At 48.6% G+C, this 21,560-nt stretch overlaps 1 long non-coding RNA gene across 4 annotated transcripts in view; it reads right to left on the reverse strand.

Moving 5' to 3' along the window:
* Positions 1-532: 532 nt before the first annotated feature.
* Positions 533-21,560, reverse strand: part of LOC141059085 (uncharacterized) — a 51,843-nt gene continuing 30,815 nt past the window's right edge. For 3 of the 4 annotated variants that reach the window (XR_012222378.1, XR_012222377.1, XR_012222380.1), the window contains 6 exons: positions 21,039-21,123; positions 19,408-19,495; positions 18,148-18,232; positions 16,796-16,883; positions 9,508-9,592; positions 533-1,160 (listed from right to left, as the gene is read on the reverse strand). This is a non-coding gene — a long non-coding RNA (uncharacterized lncRNA). The remainder of the gene's footprint in view (positions 1,161-9,507; positions 9,593-16,795; positions 16,884-18,147; positions 18,233-19,407; positions 19,496-21,038; positions 21,124-21,560) is intronic. The other variant, XR_012222379.1, reaches the window with a different exon arrangement.

Raw genomic sequence — 21,560 nt, forward strand, 5'->3', positions numbered from 1 at the left:
CAACACCAAGAAAACCTTCCAGGTGTGATGGTAAATACGTGCTGAGGCAGGCATCCGGGCGCTAACCATTGTAGCGACCATCTCGCACCAAAACCCCGGCTGGGTTAGAATCCAATATTCAATGGCCATGCCATCAAACACAGGGCCCCTGAGCTTGGGTGGAAGATTGGGCCCTGGGACAGTAGATCCGGGCGCTCTGGCAGTCGCCAAAGAACATCGGCGAGCAGCTGAACTAGATCTGCGTACCACGCTCGACGGGGCCAGTCTGGGGCCAGCAGAATCGCTGGAACCCCTTCTGTTTTGATCTTTTTGATGACTCTCGGAAGTAGTGGCAGCGGGGGGAATAGATATGGGAGGCGAAACTGGTTCCATGGCAGAACCAACGCATCCACAGCGATTGCCTGCGGGTCCCTGGACCGAGCGACATACGTGTGATAGGGGGAGGATTAAATTAACCCTTCACGGCTGATCCAGTGATTTCCAAATTATTCCACAGTGTTGCTAGCAACTCAAATGACCAAACGGAGATGTGTCTCAGTATGGGACGATCCAAGGAGATCGCTAAACCCGTTTATTTTAGTCACTTCTTTTATAATATTTTGCTTAATTATGCAAAGTTCTCAACTACCAATAGCATCATTTGAAAACCGGAAACTAAATAGCATAGAAAGTAGTATAATTGCATATTTTTCAGAGTAATACACCCCCGGGTCCCTTATCTTGCACCTGATAAGGAACAGTCTGGTTTCATAACAGCCTGAACTTTTATCCCAATTACAAAAATGTATCTTAAAGCAACAAAAATGGAGAAATGAAACCTTCAGCTTTGATTTTAGTTTTAACCCTTCACAATCCCCCTAGATAAATTTTTTTAACATATATGCAGCATCAGAGGTGCTATCCCAAGCTAACAGCTTTGAGGGGTACTGGTCTTCACATGACTGATGCCGTGTTATCAGTCATGGCTGTTGCGGTGCACCCGTCCCCCCTGTATGCTGCAATTCACGTATAACATTTTTTGATGACGGTGGTGGAGATCTTTTGTAGGTAGCCATGTGCTTGGCTTCAACATCATCATCAAGTAGCCTTTTGAGATCGGTGCAGAGAAGAGCAGGGGCAACGACGCCTTTGGTATCATCATTAGCTTAGTGTAGAATTTCCTAATACATACAGAAATACACCAAAAAACAAGTTTTAATATTACATATACAACAAGGATACAGGCAGCAATGTGTAACAAGCTTTGTAAGATCCCAGCTATCCAGCCCCCAATTTCCATGACGTATTATGTAACCTTCTTTCTAACAACAATGGTTTGAAGGCATCAGTAGAGTGTGAAGTTACATTGAAACTGACTTGTAAATCATACGTTGGAATTTGCTCTAGATTGGTTAGCCCCTCCTTTGTAGGCCAAATATTGAAGTTGTGTATTGCTTCCTGAAAGGTTACCTTGCCACCAGGGGTATCCCACCCATCCCACAATAGGTATACCAACAGTTAAATTCCATAACTTAGCATTATCTGTGGCATTATTAGCGAGTGTGTCAGAACAGTTAGTCCAAGCAAATAACTCCTCAGGTGGAACAGGGATAGCCAAAAAGGGGATGCTTATGGCTGACACTGGTGAATACGTGCAGATCCAACAGTCTGCCAGAGACTGGGAATTGTCCGACAAATCTCTCAGTAATTTTTCATGATGTTGTATAAACTTATTATTCAAGGATGTTGGGGAATTTAGGCTGTCCCATGCGGTTACCAATAATAATATGGAAAATGCGAAACATGGATTTTTGTGAGTACTCACCGTAAAATCCTTTTCTCCGAGACGCTCATTGGGGGACACAGAGACTGTGGGTGTGTGCTACTGCCGTCTGGAGGCCGACACTAAGTATACAAAAAAACAAGTTAGCTCCTCCTCCGCCGCATACACCCTCGCCCCGATAGCGGGCGGAAACCAGTTTAGTGCAAAAGCAGTCGGAAAAGCTGACAGCAAATTAGCCTTACCACATACAATTATATGTCTGAAAAAAGGACCACCCTACGATAAAGAATTATACCAATCAAAAATAAACAAAAGCCAACTGGCTATCAGGGTGGGTGCTGTGTCCCCCAATGAGCGTCTCGGAGAAAAGATTTTTACGGTGAGTACTCACAAAAATCCATGTTTCTCCTTCGTCTCATTGGGGGACACAGAGACTGTGGGACGTCCCAAAGCAGTCTCTGGGTGGGTGCAACTCATCAATCCACACCGCATGCCTACCTGTTCAAAGGTGTGCCACTGCTGCCCTGGAGAATTTTCCTACCCAGGCTCGCATCCGACGAGGCCTGAGTATGTACATTGTAATGTTTAGAGAACGTGCGCAGGCTTGACCACGTTGCCGCCTTGCATACCTGCTCTGCCGAAGCCTGATGCCGAAGCGCCCAAGAGGCGCCCACTGCCCGAGTTGAGTGCGCCCTTATTCCAGATGGAACCGGCGCGCCTCTAATACGGTAAGCCTCTTGAATCATAAGGCGAATCCATCTGGCTATGGTTGACCGTGAGGCTGCGAGCCCCTTCCTGCGCCCTTCGGGGATCACAAACAACTAGTCGGTCTGGCGAAAAGGTGCTGTCCTCGACACATACCTCCTGAGGGCCCTCACCAGGTCCAGCGTGTGGAGCGCCTTCTCAACTCTGTGTACTGGGGCTGGACAAAATGAAGGCAAAACGATGTCCTCATTAATATGGAACGAGGACACCACCTTCGGCAGGAACGGCGGAGGTGGTCTCAAGACTACCTTATCCTTAAAAAAGGTCAAAAACGGCGCTCTACAGGATAGGGCTGCCAATTCCGAGACCCGATTAATAGAGGTTATCGCTACCAAAAACACGACCTTCCTGGTAAGGTATGGCAATCCGACCTCCTGCAATGGCTCAAAAGGAGCTTCCTGCAGGGCACCCAGCACCAGATTAAGGTCCCAGGCGTCTAAGGGAGCTCTAAAGGCGGGCACTAAATGCGAGACCCCCTGAATGAATGTCTTGACCTGCATAATGCTAGCGATCTTTCGCTGGAACAGGACAGACAAGGCCGAGATCTGTCTCCTCAGGGAACTCGGGGCCAAACCTGCGTCCAGGCCTGACTGCAGAAAAGCCAGAATGTTGGGGACCGAGAAGGACAAAGGCGCAACCCCATGCTCTCGACACCAGAGAAAGAAAACCTTCCAAGTACTATGATAGATCCTCGCCGAGGCCGGCTTCCGGGCGTTAACCATCGTGGCCACCACCTCACGCCCAAATCCCGCCTGGGTCAGAACCCAGGATTCAACGGCCATGCCGTCAAACACAGGGCCCCTAAGTTCGGGTGGTAGATCGGCCCCTGGGACAGTAAGTCTGGCTGTTCCGGTAGACGCCATGGCACGTCTGCGAGGAGCTGTACTAGATCTGCGTACCAAGCTCGACGGGGCCAGTCTGGAGCCAGCAGAATTGCCGGAACCCTCTCTATCTTGATCTTCCTGATTACCCTCGGGAGAAGAGGCAGAGGAGGAAACCGGTATGGGAGCCGAAACTGGTTCCATGGAAGAACCAACGCATCCGCTGCAATTGCTCGCGGGTCCTGAGACCGGGCAACAAACCTGCCCACCTTGGCGTTCTCCCTGGAGGCCATCAGATCAACGTCCGGAGTTCCCCACCGTTGGCAAATCTGCTGGAAAATCTCGGGGTGCAGGGACCATTCTCCGGCCACGACCCCCTGCCGACTCAGGAAATCTGCTGCCCAATTTTCCATGCCTGGTATATGAACCGATGAGATTACTGAGTGGTGCCTCTCGGCCCAACGGAGTACATGTTCTATCTCGCGCATGGCTGCCCTGCTGCGCGTGCCTCCCTGGTGATTCATGTACGCCACTGCCGTGGCGTTGTCTGACTGGACCCTGACTGGGCGACCCACTAGCCAGTGCTGAAAATGCTGCAACGCCAACCGCACTGCTCGAATCTCCAACAAGTTGATCGGCAGAAGAGTCTCCTGGGGAGACCACTGCCCCTGTGCTGTGTGATGACGAAACACTGCTCCCCAACCGAAAAGACTCGCGTCGGTTGTGACCACCAACCATTGATCTGGAGGAAAGGGTTTCCCCTGAAGGAGAGAGCAGTCGCGCGTCCACCATTGAAGTGCCCGCCGGACCTGAAGGGACAACCTGCACTGATGATCCAGGGAGAACGGACTCCTGTCCCATGCTGCTAAAAGAGCATGCTGCAGGGGGCGAAGATGAAACTGCGCAAACGGAATTGCTTCTATTGCTGCTACCATCCTCCCTAGAACCCTCATCCCAAATCGAATCGTGTGAGGGCCTGGCTGCTGAAGACTCCGAACTCCCTGCCGGAGCGCCTGGGCCTTGTCTTGAGGGAGAATTACCAACCCTTGGGAAGTGTCGAAAATCATCCCTAGGAATGGAATCCTCTGAGCCTGGGTAAGAGATGACTTCTTCCCATTGACTAACCATCTCAGAACTAATCAATGGGATTATATATTCAGTAGTAACACCAGAAGCCCCAAAAATAACCCCTAAAATTTAGCTTTTAATTCAATGACTAAAAACATTAGTGAAAATGACTAAAAGAAGGAGTAGTAGAGGACAAAAAATGAAGGGAAAAAACTGTTTTAGTTCTCTTCAGTTATCACATAATTGGGTCTGCCATTTGCAGCTTATTAGCATTTTTGTGACTACGAGATAAGTCCTTCTCTAAGCTGCCGGATATTAACCCCATCTATCATTTTTTTGACTCCGAGATAAGTTCCTTTTGGGGTTTTCATACCATTAGAAATACTACGAGATAAGTTCATAGCAATTTAGTATTATCTATGAGACCATTCATGTCTCTTTATATATTTTTTTCGGTATTATAAGTGTGTGTGTGTTTCTTTTTTTGTGTCCCTTTTTGTATATGTAGGGAGACGTAGGGGTCATTAGGGATACCGACGTTGAGCGGGGGCGCCATATCGTCTACAACTAGGGTGCCAACCTCCACGGCTAGGAAGGGTGAAACTAGGGCTGACTAGGGCAATTTAGCCGGTGGCTCATTATGTGATAACTGAAGAGAACTAAAACAGTTTTTTCCCTTCATTTTTTGTCCTCTACTACTCCTTCTTTTAGTCATTTTCACTGTTTGAAGTCATTGAATTAAAAGCTAAATTTTAGGGGTTATTTTTGGTGCTTCTGGTGTTACCATTGACTAACCATCCCAGGCAGGATATATATATATATATCCAGCGTGATGCTGACATTCTCCTCGCATGCTTGAAAGGACGGCCCTTTCACTAAAAGGTCGTCCAAGTATGGCAGCACTACTATGCCCCGAGAATGAAGAATGGCCATAACGACCGCCATCACCTTCATGAATACCCTGGGTGCCGTGGCCAACCCGAACGGCAGAGCCACAAACTGGAAATGCCGGCCATTGATCGCAAAACGAAGGAACTTCTGATGCGGGGGAAAAATAGGGATGTGCAGGTAGGCATCCTGAACATCGATTGAGGCCAAATACTCTCCCTGCTCCATGGCCGATATCACTGACCGGAGGGATTCCATCCGAAAGTGCCTGACTCTGATGAACTTGTTTAGGAGCTTTAGGTCCAAAACCGGTCTTACTGTTCCGTCCTTCTTGGGGACCGCGAACAGGTTGGAATAAAATCCCTGGGCCTCTTCGCCCTCTGGTACCGGGACAATGACCCCGTTGCACAGAAGAATCCTGATGGCACCTAGCAACGCCTCTGCCCGGGATTCCGATTTGGGAAGCCGGGAATGAAAAAAATCTCTTTGGAGGGTGTCCGATAAACTCTATCTTGTACCCGAATGACACCAATTCCGCCACCCATGCGTCGTGTGCCACCTTGACCCAGACGTGGCGGAACCTGAGCAAACGACCGCCTACTCTGCTGTCCTCGGGTACCTGATGCCTCAAGTCATTTTGCTGAGGGCCTCTGGGACCTAGCTCCCCTTGAACTGGGTGGACGGCCCCGCATCCTCCCCAGTGGGTTGGCTCTATACGTGACCTGGCGCTCTCTGTCTTGGTTGTGACGAGCTGGGGCAGTAGAACCGGCCGCTGTTGCCCATCCTGGGGCGCGAAATGCTCGAAAGCGTGCCTGCGGTTGACGAAAGGGCGGTCTACTCTTCTGCTGTGGGAGAAAGCTACTCTTTCCCCCTGTGGCATCTGAAATAAGCTTGTCTAGCTTCTCTCCAAAAAGCCGATTACCCTGATATGGCAGGGACGTTAACGATTTTTTAGAAATCGAATCAGCCTGCCATAGCCTTAGCCACAAGGCTCTCCTAATGGCGATAGCGTTTGCTGCCGCTAGCGCCGCGCAATTAGCCGCATCCAAGGATGCATTAATTAGATAGTCACTTGCCATCGCGATCTGATTTGCTATCTCAGACACCTCTACCAGCAAGTCTCTGTCTTGCAGGACTCTATTCAAAGATTCTGACCACAACATCATGGCCTTGGCCACCCATGTTGCTGCGAATGAAGGCAAAAGCGCTGATCCCGATGCCTCATACACTGAGCGGGCTAAACCTTCTATGAGCCGATCCGTGGGGTCCTTAATGGAAGAACCACTAGGCACCGACAACAACGATCTTGAGGCCAGGCGTGACACAGGGGATCCACAATCGGAGATTCAGCCCAACTTTTACAGAACTCTGGTGCAAACGGGTACCTCGTCTCTAGCGTTTTTTGTCCTGAAAAACGCTTGTCTGGGCGTTCCCTGTGCCGCTGCACCATGTCCTCGAATTCTGGATGAGTGCTAAACACCCTATGTGGGCGCCTGGCCTTCTTAAAAGATATCTTATGCCCTGCGGTCAGGGAGACATCCTCCTCAATACCAAGAGTTTGATTGACGGCCTTAATGAGACTGTCTACCGTCTCCCGACACCCGGGGGTATCCAGATCCAAGGATTCCTGCCTGTCCTCATCCGAACTTTGCTCGCTCCCAGACAATGGTGACGGTGAGCGAGACGCCGCACTCACGGATGCCGAAGCACCGGAGGGGCCCGGAGACGCCATATGGGCTCTTTCCCTGTACGTCTCCTAAGAGAGGGTGCGGCCGCTGCAGGCCGGCGGCTCATGTGAGGTGGATGAACCTTCCCAAACCGGTGAGCCGTTGTCTCTACCCCTATCCGGGGCCTGAAGGGTCTCGATCGCTTTCATAAGTGAAGCCATAGACCGAGACAGTGATAACGCCCATTCCGGGGGATCCGACCCCCTGGGCTCCGTTGGAGGGGAGGGCTCCTGGGCGCGTTCGGAACTACAGGCCTCACATATTTTAATAGTCTGCGCTCGCGTGAACACAGCCCCACAGGAAACGCATGCGGTATAAAGGAAAGTGTGTTTCTTCCCCTTTCCAGACATACTTGCGGAAAAAACAGCCAGAATTTTTTTTTTTTTTTTTTTATAGCATACAGGGGTATGAGGAGAAGGAGGACAACCTGCCCTAGTGTGGCCAAGACGGGGTTGCACTTACCCGGGCTCCTGCTGTCTCCCCGTGCTCCTGTGCTGCTGCTGCTGCTGCTCGCTCCCAGCTGCTGGTCTCCCTGGGTAGGCTGCGATGCTTCCTGACCGCGGCCTACCCCATCCTGAAGCTGGGGCCTCCATTTTATCCAGCGCCCGCCCAGTACCCGGGGGCGGCCCTGGATCTGACGTCGCGTCGGGGGGCGGGTGCCGGATCTGACGTCACGTTGGGGGGCGGGCCCTCCCCCCGTGGCCTAGGCCGAAGTCGCGGGCTAAATTTAGGCACTGCCCGCCCGCCGGCGCTGGGGGGCGGGCCTCCCCCGCGGCCTAGGCCGAAGCCGCGGGCTAAATTTGAGCCCCGCCCGCCGGAGCTGGCGCTCTATATTGGCGCCTCACCTACCCCGCGCGCTCCTTCCCCAGCCTGGCCACTGCAGAGAGACGTGGCAGGCTGACCAGGAAGGAAGGAGGGGAAAACGACCGCCGGGGATCTGCTGCCCAAGGAAAGTGCGGGGGCCTCCTGCTCTGCCCGCAGGCAGGAGAGGGGAGCCGGCTCCAGCATCTGGAGTGTTCGTCGCAGCCCTGGCCTGGAACCTCCCGCTGCCCAGGAGCCCTTCTTACCCTGAGGTAACCCGTCTTCGGACGGTGCAGGCACCTTAGCTCCGTCCGCCTTGTCTGGGCGAGGAGAGGGACCGTCCGCCACCACGCAGTACCGCCGCCTGGCGTTGGTGTAGCAGTGGGGCCGCACAGACTAGTCTTGTGCCTCTGTGCAAGCCCATGGTTTCGCTACCTAGGGGTGGACAGGGCTAAGTCTGGCATATTGTCCCACGTCGCGGGAGAGGGAACGTGGAGGAACACTCGCACGTGGTCGCCCGTTGATGGTTTGGGGAAATCGTATCCTTTCAATAGGATGCGTTGCCCCTGTCATATCTTCTCAAAATAAAAAATAAAAAATAGATGTCTGGGGAAAAGTCCCAGAGATGTCCCTCGGTGCGGGAAAGGATACGCGGAGGCGATACTCACGCGTGCTTGCCCGTTGATGTTTGGGGGAGATCGGACCCTTTCAATAGGGTCCGTCGCCCCGTCTCCTCTTCATAGCAAGAAAATGTTAAAAAAAAAAATAGTCTGGAGAGACCCAGACTGCGTGTGCCTCCATCAGACACTAAGCAAAAACTGGTTTCCGCCCGCTATCGGGGCGAGGGTGTATGCAGCGGAAGAGGAGCTAACTTGTTTTTTTGTATACTTAGTGTCAGCCTCCAGACGGCAGTAGCACACACCCACAGTCTCTGTGTCCCCCAATGAGACGAAGGAGAAATAGTGTGACAATCGTCAGACAAATGTGTAACAATCGTCAGACAATCGTGTAACAATCGTCAGACAATCATCACACAATCGTCAGACAATCGTGTAACAATTGTGTAACCATCTTGTGACAATGGTCAGACAATCGTGAGACAATCGTTAGACAATCGTCAGACAATCATCAGACAATCGTGTGACAATCGTCAGATAATTGTGTAACAATCATCAGACAATCATGTAACAATCAATCGTGTGACAATCATCAGGTAATCGTGTGACTATCGTCAGACAATCGTGTGACAATTGTCAGATAATTGTCAGACAATCGTGTGACAATCGTGTAATAATCGCCAGACAATTGTGTGACAATCGTCAGACAAACATGTAATAATCGTCAGACAATCATTGTAACAATCGTCAGACAAACGTATGACAATCGTTGGACAATCGTTAGACAATCATGTAACAATAGTCAGACAATCGTGTGACAATCGTCAGACAATCGTGTAACAATCATCAATCATGTAACAATTGTCAGACAATCACACAATTGTGTGACAATCATGTGACGATTGTCATACAATTGTTTAACAATCGTGTAACAATCTTCAGACAATTGTGTGACAATCGTTGGACAATCGTCAGACAATCGTGTGACAGTCGTGTAATAATCATATCAGTTCAGTGGTGGTACACGGCACCTCATAACAAAATAGGGTCCACTTTACCCATAGATGAAGCGCACGTCGTATCCAAGGAGTCCCTCATGGATAAATGTCCAATATCAATAAGCAAAAGAAACGCCTCACAAGTCTGTGAAAAAGAAATCACATTTTATTCTGCCTTCTGTGGTGACGCTTCGATCCCAACGTCAGAGCATAAAATTGACCAGAGTGGGTAATCCAAACTTTTCAAATCGCGTGACAATCGTGTAACAATCATCAATCGTGTGACAATCTTCATACACTCGTGTAACAATTGTGTAACAATCGTCAGACAATCATGTAACAATCATGTGACAATCGCGTGACAATCGTGTGGCAATCGTCAGACAATCATGTAACAATCGTCAGACAACCGTGTGACAATCGTCTAAAAATCGTCAGATAATCGTGTGACAATTGTATGACAATCGTGTAACAATCATCAGATAATCGTGTGACAATTCTCAGACAAACGTGTAACAGACAATCATGTAAAAATCAGACAATCGTGTGACAATCGTGTAACAGTCGTCAATCATGTGACAATTGTCAGACAATCGTGTAAAAATCGTGTGACAATCGTCAGATAATCAGGTGACAATCGACAGACGATCGTGTGACAATCGTGTGACAATCGTCAGACAATCGTGTAACAATCGTCATATAATCCTGTGACTATTGTCAGACAATCGTGTGACAATCGTCAGATAATTGTCAGACAATCGTGTGACAATCGTGCAATAATCGTCAGACAATCGTGTGACAATCGTCAGACAAACGTGTAATAATTGTCATTGTAACAATCGTCAGACAAACGTGTGACAATCGTCAGATAATCATGTGACAATAGTCAATCGTGTGACAATCGTCAATCATGAAACAATCGTCAGACAATCACACAATTGTGTGACAATCGTTTGACAATCGTGTACCAATTGTGTAACAATCTTGTGACAATCGTCAATCGTGTAACAATCGTCAGAAAATAATCAGAAAATAATGTGAGAATCGTTTGACAATCGTCAGACAATTGTGTAACAATCGTGTAACAATCTCCAGACAATTGTGCGACAATCGTCAGACAATCGTTGGACAATCGTCAGACAATCGTGTGACAATCGTGTGACAGTCGTGTAACAATAATATCAGTTCAGTGGTGGTACACAGCACCTCATAACAAAAAGGAGATTTTTGTGTACTCACCGTAAAATCTCTTTCTCTTAGCCTTTAATTGGGGGACACAGAACCGTGGGTGTTATGCTGCTGTCCACTAGGAGGCGACACTATACATAATCTGAAAAAGATTAACTTTGGCTCCTCCTCTGCAGTATACACCCCTGGACGGCGTCAGCCTTCTTCAGTTTTGTGCAAAAGCATTAGGAGGAATATACCAGAAACATAACCATACCTGTAAAAAAAAGGCTACTATAAACAGGCTCAAACAACAATATGAGAACCCAACCGTAACAACGGCCCGCAAGGGCAACAGGGTGGGTGCTGTGTCCCCCAATTAAAGGCTAAGAGAAAGAGATTTTACGGTGAGTACACAAAAATCTCCTTTACTCTGTCGCCTTATTGGGGGACACAGAACCGTGGGACGTCCCAAAGCAGTACCTGGGTGGGAAGCAGTGGACGAATATTGTGCTGACAGTCCTCTAGACTTGGGGTACTGCTGCCTGCAGGACCTGTCTACCCAGGCTCGCATCCGCTGAGGACTGGGTATGCATTCTGTAGTGTTTTGTACATGTGTGCAGGCTAGTCCAAGTGGCTGCCTTACACATTTGATGTGCTGAGGCTTGATTTCGAATGGCCCAAGAGGCCCCTACCGCCCGCATAGAGTGTGCCGTGATACCGGCCGGATGGGGAGAATAGTTGAGGCGGTAAGCCTCCTGAATGGTGGACTTGATCCACCTAGCAAGGGTGGCTTTGGAAGCCGGTAGGCCCTTGCGAACGCCTTCTGGAAGAAGGAAAAGTGAATCAGACTTCCGGAAGGGAACAGTCCTAGACACGTAAATACGCAATGCCCTGACAAGGTCAAGCGTATGCAGAGCCTTCTCTACCCTATGAACGGGAGCCGGGCAAAGAGACGGTAGTGATATTTCCTCATTGAGGTGGAAGCTGGACACGACCTTCGGAAGGAAGGATGGTACTGTACGGAGAACCACCTTGTCCTGGTGAAAAACCAGGAAGGGTTTTCTGCAGGAAAGAGCTGAAAGTTCAGACACCCTGCGTAGCGAGGTGATTGCCACCAGGAAAACCACTTTCTGTGATAGAAAGCGGAGTGAGACCACCCTAAGGGGTTCAAAAGGAGGTGACTGTAGTGCTGTCAAGACCAGGTTGAGGTCCCACGTCTCCAACGGACGTTTGTAGGGGGGAACCAATCGGGAAACCCCTTGGAGAAAAGTCTTCACTTGCGGCTTGTTAGCAATACGCCTCTGAAAGAGCACTGAGAGCGCTGACACCTGGCTCTTCAGCGAGCCCAGGGATAGCCCGGCGTCCAGGCCTGACTGAAGGAAACCGAGGACCTTTGGAAGAGAATAGGGAAGTGGAATCTGCCCACGAGAGTCGCACCATGTGAAGAAAATCTTCCAGGTACGATAGTAAATCCTGGCTGAAGTGGGCTTTCGAGCCCTGATCATGGTTTTAACAACGTCCGGTGAAAAACCTGCTTGGGTCAAAACCCAGGTCTCAATGGCCACGCCGTCAAATTGACAGCCCCTGAGTTCTGGTGGAAGAACGGGCCTTGTGACAGGAGGTCGGGACATGTGGGGAGACGCCAGGGAGCGTCTGCTGTGAGTTGCACGACGTCGGCGTACCATGTACGCCTGGGCCAGTCTGGAGCGATCAGAATGGTGGGAACACCCTCTTGTTTGATCTTCCTCAGGACTCTGGAGATCAGGGGGAGGGGTGGAAAAAAGTACAGAAGCTGGAACTGGGTCCAGTCCTGAACCAGGGCATCTGCTCCGAGCGACCGCGGATCGCGCGTCCTGGCCATGAAATTGGGAACCTTGGCATTGAGATGGGATGCCATCAGATCCACGTCCGGGGTCCCCCAACGATGACAGATCTGACAGAAGACTTCGGGATGGAGAGACCATTCCCCCCGAGTCCATTCCTTGTCGGCTGAGATAGTCGGCTTCCCAGTTGTCCACACCCGGAATGTGGACCGCGGAGAGCACCGACCTTGCAGCCTCCGCCCATTGTAGGATACGCGTTACTTCGGTCATCGACTGGATGCTGCGGGTGCCGCCTTGATGGTTCACGTATGCCACTGCCGTGGCATTGTCCGACTGTACTCTGATATGAGAGTCTGCCAGCAAGTGATGGAAGGCTTTCAACGCCAGGAAGATGGCCCGAATTTCCAGGATGTTGATGGGCATGGTCGATTCCCTTGGTGACCACCTGCCTTGCGCTCTGTGATGTAGGTGCACCGCGCCCCAACCCATAAGGCTTGCGTCGGTGGTCAAAACCTTCCATTGACTGGAGAGAAAGGATTTTCCCCTTGCAAGCGAGGTTGGCTTGAGCCACCAGTGCAGGGACCTCCTGGTGTTTGCTGATAACCGGAACTCCCTGTCGAGGGAGAACGGATTCCTGTCCCAGGACTTGAGGATGGCCAGTTGAAGGGGTCTGAGGTGAAACTGGGCAAATGGTACCGCCTCCATTGCTGCTGCCATCCTGCCAAGTACTCTCATGGCATACCGGAGAGATCTGGGGGACTTGCGGAGGAGTGTGTGAACTCCCAGACGGAGAGCCAGTGCCTTGTCCCTGGGGAGGATCAACAGACCCTTGGAGGTGTCGAATAGCATCCCCAGGAAGGTCAGAGACTGACTCGGGGTAGTCGAGGACTTCTGTAAATTGACTAACCATCCCAGGCGCGTCAGAGTGTCGATCGTGATCGAGACGTTGACCTCGCAGTCCTTGAGGGTGGGGGCCTTGATGAGAAGGTCGTCCAGGTATGGAACGACTACTATGCCTCTGGAGTGCAGAACATCCATGGTAGCTGCCATGACCTTTGTAAATGTTCTGGGAGCCGTGGCGAGACCGAACGGGAGGGCCACAAACTGGTAATGGTCTTGGTTGATTGCGAATCTGAGAAACCTCTGATGCGCGGGAGCAATCGGTATATGTAGGTATGCGTCCTGTATGTCTATGGAGGCAAGATATTCTCCTTTTTCCATAGACGCAACGATTGACCGGAGGGATTCCATGCGGAAGTGACGAACTCGAACGTACCTGTTGAGTTGCTTGAGGTCTAGTATGGGTCGGACGCTGCCTCCCTTCTTGGGCACCACGAACAGGTTGGAGTAGAACCCTCGGAAGCGCTCTTCTGCTGGGACTGGCACTATGACTCCTGCTCGCAGGAGGAAAGAAACTGCTTGACGGAAGGCCTGAGCTTTGAGCGGGGATTTTGGAGGGACAGAGGGAAAAAACCTGTGCGGTGGGCTGGTAGTAAACTCGATTTTGTATCCTGAAGACACTATTTCCTTGACCCACTTGTCTTCTGTAATAGGCAGCCAGACCTGCTGAAAGAGTAGCAGTCGTCCGCCTACAAGTGGGGTGTCTTCCAGAAGGCATGAGTCAGGATGAGGGAAAAGTCTGAGGTTTTCCTCCTTTAGGTTTTGCCTGGCTTGCCTTTGATTGCCAGTTCCTGTCCGGCCTCTGTGCCGCACGTGTGTTGTCCCTGCGGGGGGGGAACGATTACGGTTTTGTGCTGGGCGTGAGACGGACCAGCCTGAAGAATTCCGAAAGGATCGGAAATGAGATTGATTACGCCTTTTAAACGTGCGTTTTGGTCTTAGTTGAGGGAGGGAAGTACTTTTGCCCCCCCGGTAGCATTGGATATCATTGTATCCAGCTTTTCACCGAAAAGACGGCCACTGAAGTACGGGAGATTTGTTAGGGACTTTTTTGAGGCCGCATCCGCTTTCCATTCTCTTAGCCAGAGAATACGCCGGATTGTGATGGCGTTTGATGCTATTCCCGCTATTCCTCTTGCAGAGTCCAACGCTGCATGGACCATGTAATCTGCCACCACTGCAATTTGCACCGCCTGGTCCGCCAGCTGAGGATTTGAAGCTTGAAGGCCCTTTTGCAATAGATCAGCCCAAGCCATGAAGGCCTTGGCTGCCCAAACTGAAGCAAATGCGGGAGCCAAAGAGGCACCTGCCGCTTCAAAGATTGAACGAGCCATGCGTTCGACTTGTCTGTCTGCTGTGTCCTTGAGGGTTGAACTGTACGGCAGCGAGAGAAGCGTTTGTGCTGCCAGCCTAGAGACTGGAGGGTCCACTTCAGGCGGATCTGTCCAATCCTTGGTGTCTTTCTGTGGAAAGGGGTATTTTGCTTCCAAATACTTGCGATTGGCGAATTTTGAAATTCCGGGTGATTAGGGAAGACCTTCGATGGTTTCTGAACACTTTCAAAGGAAATCTTGTGTTCTGGTGCTTCCGGGGTTGGATCTGAAATGTCCAGCACCCGAAGGATGGAAGAGACGATATCCTCAACTATCGCAGTATTGCTAGGGGGACAAGGGAGCAAAGCGTTCTCTGTTTCGTTATCTGAATTGGAGTCACATATGCCCTCTGAGTCCTGCGCATCGCTAAGGAGCTCCCTAGCGGGCGAACTAGAGCGGAGGTTTCCCTGGTCTGGGATCGTTGTGGAGATCTGCATTGTCCTTCTCTATCAGGGGACGGCCTCGGTGACCTGAGGGCCACTGTGTCTTTCCCTGGAGGGGGAAGACCTATTGCTATGTGAGGACGCAAATGAACGCGACCTGTGGGTCCACTTACGCCTCGAACTGTCGGAAGCGCCCTGATCATGAGACCGGACGTCCCTTTGCTGGGTAACGTTCATAGCCGAGACATGACCCTGCAGAGCCTGCAGTAATGTGGAGGTCAGGTTATCTATAGACTGTGCCATAGACTGCGACATCTGAGTCGCCCATTCCGGCGCAGTAGCGGTCACAGAAGCGTTGGTAGGGACTTCTTGGGGTTCTGATCCTGTTTTTGGGTACAATCCCGGCAGTGCGGGTACGTGCTGCCGCTGGGGAGAGTGGCCTTGCAGGCTGTGCAGACTGCATAAAAGCAGTCTTGCCTGGTTCTTTTCCTTGAGCCTGACATAGTACCTAGGCTGATTAGTGGAGGCCCTACAGGGGTATCTACGCAGAGGAAAGGAGTAGGAGAGCGCTATATGGTATAGGAATTCACAGCTGAGTACCAAGGACCCAGCTGTGATCTTACCCCACCGGTGCTCCCCCTTAGGTCCAGCGCAGATAAGTCCCTCGTCCTGTGCCCCCCGGAGACTGCTGTGCTGCGTTCTTCCAGGTGCAGCAAGATGGCCACCAGATTCTGAGGTGGAGAGGGAAGGGGCGGAGAGCTGGAAAAGGGCGCGCTGGGCGATGTAAAAGTGCGCCCCTCCTGCCTCGATCCGCCCCTTCTATGACACTGCAGTGTCATTTTCGTCATCCGGGGGGCGGCCCGGGGGGCAGGAATGGGGCGGCGACTTCGGCTAGGCCGAAGCCGCGGCCTAAATTTGAGGTCTCCTGCCCAGCAGGGCTCCAGGACGGCGCGGTCGTCCGCGGGGGGGGTCGGATTTAAACCAGACCCCCCCCAGAATGAAAGGAGGGCTGGCGGTGGGGCCATATATGTGACTGGGGCCCTGTGGAGGGTCCCTTGGGGCGCCATTGCTGCAGAGACCGGGGCGCAGGGAGCCCGGTCTCTGATAAGTGCCGTGCCTCGCTGCACCTCCCCCGGTCCCAAAAGGAGCCCACAGGTGGACTGGGGTCCCTGGTAACTGGTACAGGCCCTACCTGCGGTGTCTCAACCTAATACCCCCAGAGGGGGATTAGGGAGGGTGCTGCTGTCACCGTCAGGGGGCTTCATCGTCGCCTCGACCTCGACCCAGAGCCGGACAGAACTGAGGAAGGAGGGGGTCTCGACCTCGAACCAGTACCCGAGGGACTGGTGAGGGAGCGACATGGGAAAGAGCCACCTCGACCTCAACTGGGTACCCCTAATAGGGGACCGAGGAGGGAGCCATGCCGGGAGTCTCGCTGGAGACCATCTTTTCTTCATCTGTAGCCCTTTGGAAAAAAATCCAGGAAAAAAGACGGAGTAAAAAATCTTAGGTGTGCCTTCTGCGACACTAAGCGAAAACTGGAGAAGGCTGACGCCGTCCAGGGGTGTATACTGCAGAGGAGGAGCCAAAGTTAATCTTTTTCAGATTATGCATAGTGTCGCCTCCTAGTGGACAGCAGCATAACACCCACGGTTCTGTGTCCCCCAATAAGGCGACAGAGTAATAGGGTCAACTTTACCCATAGATGAAGCGCACATTGTATCCAAGGAGTCCATCATGGAAAAGTGTCCAATATCAATAAGCAAAAGAAACAGCGCCTCACAAGTCTGTGAAAAAGAAATCACATTTTATTCTGCCTTCTGTGGTGACGTTTCGATCCCAAAGTCAGAGTATAAAATAGACCAGAGTGGGCAATCCAAACATTTCAAATCGTGTGACAATCGTGTAACAATCATCATTCGTCAGACACTCGCCAGACAATCAAGTAAAAATCGTCAGACAATCATGTAACAATCATCAGACAATTATGTAAAAATCAGACAATCGTGTAACTATCGTCAGACAATCATGTTACAATCGTGTGATAATCATCAGACAATCGTGTAACAATTGTGTAACAATCGTCAGACAACCGCAGACAATCGTCAGATAACCATGTAACAATCATCAGACAATCGTGTGACAATCATCAGATAAACGTGAAACAATTGTCAGACAATCGTGTGACAATCGTCAGGCAATTGTGTGACAATCATGTAACAATCGTCAGACAATCGAAACACAATCGTCAATGAATCATGTGACAATCGTCCCCCCATCATGTAACAATCGTCAGACAATCATTAAACAATCGTGTGACAATCGTCAATCATTAGACAATCGTGTGACAATCATGAGACAATCATGTGACAATCGTGTAACAATCGTCAGAAAATAGTGTGACAATCGTCAGACAAATGTGTAACAATCGGCAGACAATCGTGTAACAATCGTCAGACAATCATCACACAATCGTCAGACAATCGTTTGACAATCGTGTAACCATCTTGTGACAATCGTCAGACAATCGTGTAACAATCGTGTAATAATCGTCAGACAATTGTGTGACAATCGTCAGATAATCGTGTAACAATCGTCAGACAATCATGTAACAATCGTCAGGTAATCGTGTGACTATCGTCAGACAATCGTGTGACAATTGTCAGATAATTGTCAGACAATCGTGTGACAATCGTGTAATAATCGTCAGACAATCATGTGACAATCGTCAGACAAACGTGTAATAATCATCAGACAATCATTGTAACAATCGTCAGACAAACGTATGACAATCGTTGGACAATCGTTAGACAATCATGTAACAATCGTCAGACAATCGTGTAACAATCGTCAAGCATGTAAAAATTGTCAGACAATCACACAATTGTGTGACAATCATGTGACAATTGTCAAACAATTGTTTAACAATTGTGTAACAATCTTCAGACAATTGTGTTACAATCGTTGGCCAATCGTCAGACAGTCGTGTAACAATCATATCAGTTTAGTGGAGGTACACAGCACCTCATAACAAAATAGGGTCCACTTTACCCATAGATGAAGCGCACGTCGTATCCAGGGAGTCCCTCATGGAAAAATGTCCAATATCAATAAGCAAAAGAAACGCCTCACAAGTCTGTGAAAAAGAAATCACATTTATTCTGCCTTCTGTGGTGACGTTTCGATCCCAACGTCAGAGCATAAAATAGACCAGAGTGGGTAATCCAAACTTTTCAAATCGTGTGACAATCGTGTAACAATCATCAATCATGTGACAATCTTCATACACTCGTGTAACAATTGTGTAACAATCGTCAGACAATCATGGAAAAATTGGCAGACAATCATGTAACAATCATGTGACAATCGCGTGACAATCGTGTGGCAATCGTCAGACAATCATGTAACAATCATCAATCGTGTGACAATCATGTGACAATCGTGTGGCAATCCTCAGACAATCATGTAACAATCGTCAGACAACCATGTAACAATCATCAGACAATCGTGTGACAATCGTGTAAAAATTGTCAGATAATCGTGTGACAATTGTATGACAATCGTGTAACAATCGTCAGACAATCGTGTGACAATTCTCAGACAAACGTGTAACAATCAGACAATCATGTAAAAATCATCAGACAATCGTGTGACAATCGTGTAACAGTCGTCAATCATGTGACAATCGTCAGACAATCGTGTGACAATCGTCAGATATTCAGGTGACAATCGACAGACAATTGTGTGACAATCGTCAGACAATCATGTAACAATCGTCAGGTAATCGTGTGACTATCGTCAGACAATCGTATGACAATTGTCAGATAATTGTCAGACAATCGTGTGACAATCGTCAGATAATTGTCAATCGTGTGACAATCGTGTAATAATCGTCAGACAATCGTGTGACAGTTGTCAGACAAACGTGTAATAATTGTCAATCATTGTAACAATCGTCAGACAAACGTGTGACAATCGTGTGACAATCGTCAGATAATCATGTGACAATAGTCAGACAATCGTGTGACAATCGTCAGACAATCACACAATTGTGTGACAATCGTGTGACAATCGTGTACCAATTGTGTAACAATCTTGTGACAATCGTCAATCGTGTAACAATCGTCAGAAAATAGTCAAAAAATAATGTGAGAATCGTTTGACAATCGTCAGACAATTGTGTAACAATCTTCAGACAATTGTGCGACAATCGTCAGACAATCGTGTGACAATCGTGTGACAGTCGTGTAACAATAATATCAGTTCAGTGGTGGTACACAGCACCTCATAACAAAATAGGGTCAACTTTACCCATAGATGAAGCGCACATTGTATCCAAGGAGTCCATCATGGAAAAGTGTCCAATATCAATAAGCAAAAGAAACAGCGCCTCACAAGTCTGTGAAAAAGAAATCACATTTTATTCTGCCTTCTGTGGTGACGTTTCGATCCCAAAGTCAGAGTATAAAATAGACCAGAGTGGGCAATCCAAACTTTTCAAATCGTGTGACAATTGTGTAACAATCATCATTCGTCAGACACTCGCCAGACAATCAAGTAAAAATCGTCAGACAATCATGTAACAATCATCAGACAATTATGTAAAAATCAGACAATAGTGTAACGATCGTCAGACAATCATGTGACAATCGTGTGATAATCATCAGACAATCGTGTAACAATCGTCAGACAACCGCAGACAATCGTCAGATAACCATGTAACAATCATCAGACAATCGTGTCACATTCGTGTGGCAATCGTCAGACGATCATGTAACAATCGTCAGAAAACCATGAAACAATCATCAGACAATCGTGTGACAATCATCAGATAAACGTGAAACAATTGTCAGACAATCGTGTGACAATCGTCAGGCAATTGTGTGACAATCATGTAACAATCGTCAGACAATCGAAACACAATCGTCAATGAATCATGTGACAATCGTCCCCCATCATGTAACAATCGTAAATCATTAATCAATCGTGTGACAATCGTCAGACAATCATTAGACAATAGTGTGACAATCGTCAGACAATCGTGTGACAATCATGAGACAATCATGTGACAATTGTGTAACAATCGTCAGAAAATAGTTTGACAATCGTCAGACAAATGTGTAACAATCGGCAGACAATCGTGTAACAATCGTCAGACAATCATCACACAATCGTCAGACAATCGTTTGACAATCGTGTAACCATCTTGTGACAATCGTCAGACAATCGTGTAATAATCGTCAGACAATCGTGTGACAATCATGAGACAATCATGTGACAATTGTGTAACAATCGTCAGAAAATAGTTTGACAATCGTCAGACAAATGTGTAACAATCGGCAGACAATCGTGTAACAATCGTCAGACAATCACACAATCGTCAGACAATCGTTTGACAATCGTGTACCCATCTTGTGACAATCGTCAGACAATCGTGTAACAATCGTGTAATAATCGTCAGACAATTGTGTGACAATCGTCAGATAATCATGTAACAATCGTCAGACAATCATGTAACAATCGTCAGGTAATCGTGTGTCTAACGTCAGACAATCGTGTGACAATTGTCAGATAATTGTCAGACAATCGTGTGACAATCGTGTGACAATTGCCAGACAATCATTGTAACAATCGTCAGACAATCATTGTAACAATCGTCAGACAAACGTATGACAATCGTTGGACAATCGTTAGACAATCATGTAACAATAGTCAGACAATCGTGTAACAATCGTCAATCATGTAACAATTGTCAATCACACAATTGTGTGACAATCATGTGACAATCGTCATACAATTGTTTAACAATCGTGTAACAATCTTCAGACAACTGTGTGACAATCGTTGGCCAATCATCAGACAATCGTGTGACAGTCGTGTAACAATCATATCAGTTCAGTGGTGGTACACAGCACCTCATAACAAAATAGGGTCCATTTTACCCATAGATGAAGCGCACGTCGTATCCAAGGAGTCCCTCATGGAAAAATGTCCAATATCAATAAGCAAAAGAAACGCCTCACAAGTCTGTGAAAAAGAAATCACATTTTATTCTGCCTTCTGTGGTGACGTTTCGATCCCAACGTCAGAGCATAAAATAGACCAGAGTGGGTAATTCAAACTTTTCAAATCGTGTGACAATCGTGTAACAATCATCAATCGTGTGACAATCTTCATACACTCGTGTAACAATTGTGTAACAATCGTCAGACAATCATGTAAAAATTGGCAATCATGTAACAATCATGTGACAATCGCGTGATAATCGTGTGGCAATCGTCAGACAACCATGTAACAATCATCAGACAATCGTGTGACAATTCTCAGACAAACGTGTAACAATCAGACAATCATGTAAAAATCAGACAATCGTGTGACAATCGTGTAAGTCGTCAATCATGTGACAATCGTCAGACAATCGTGTAAAAATCGTGTGACAATCGTCAGATAATCAGGTGACAATC

Source organism: Dendrobates tinctorius, unplaced genomic scaffold (genome assembly GCF_039654945.1).
Source record: "Dendrobates tinctorius isolate UK_male_01 unplaced genomic scaffold, ASM3965494v1 ptg000223l, whole genome shotgun sequence".
Lineage (NCBI taxonomy): Eukaryota > Metazoa > Chordata > Amphibia > Anura > Dendrobatidae > Dendrobates > Dendrobates tinctorius.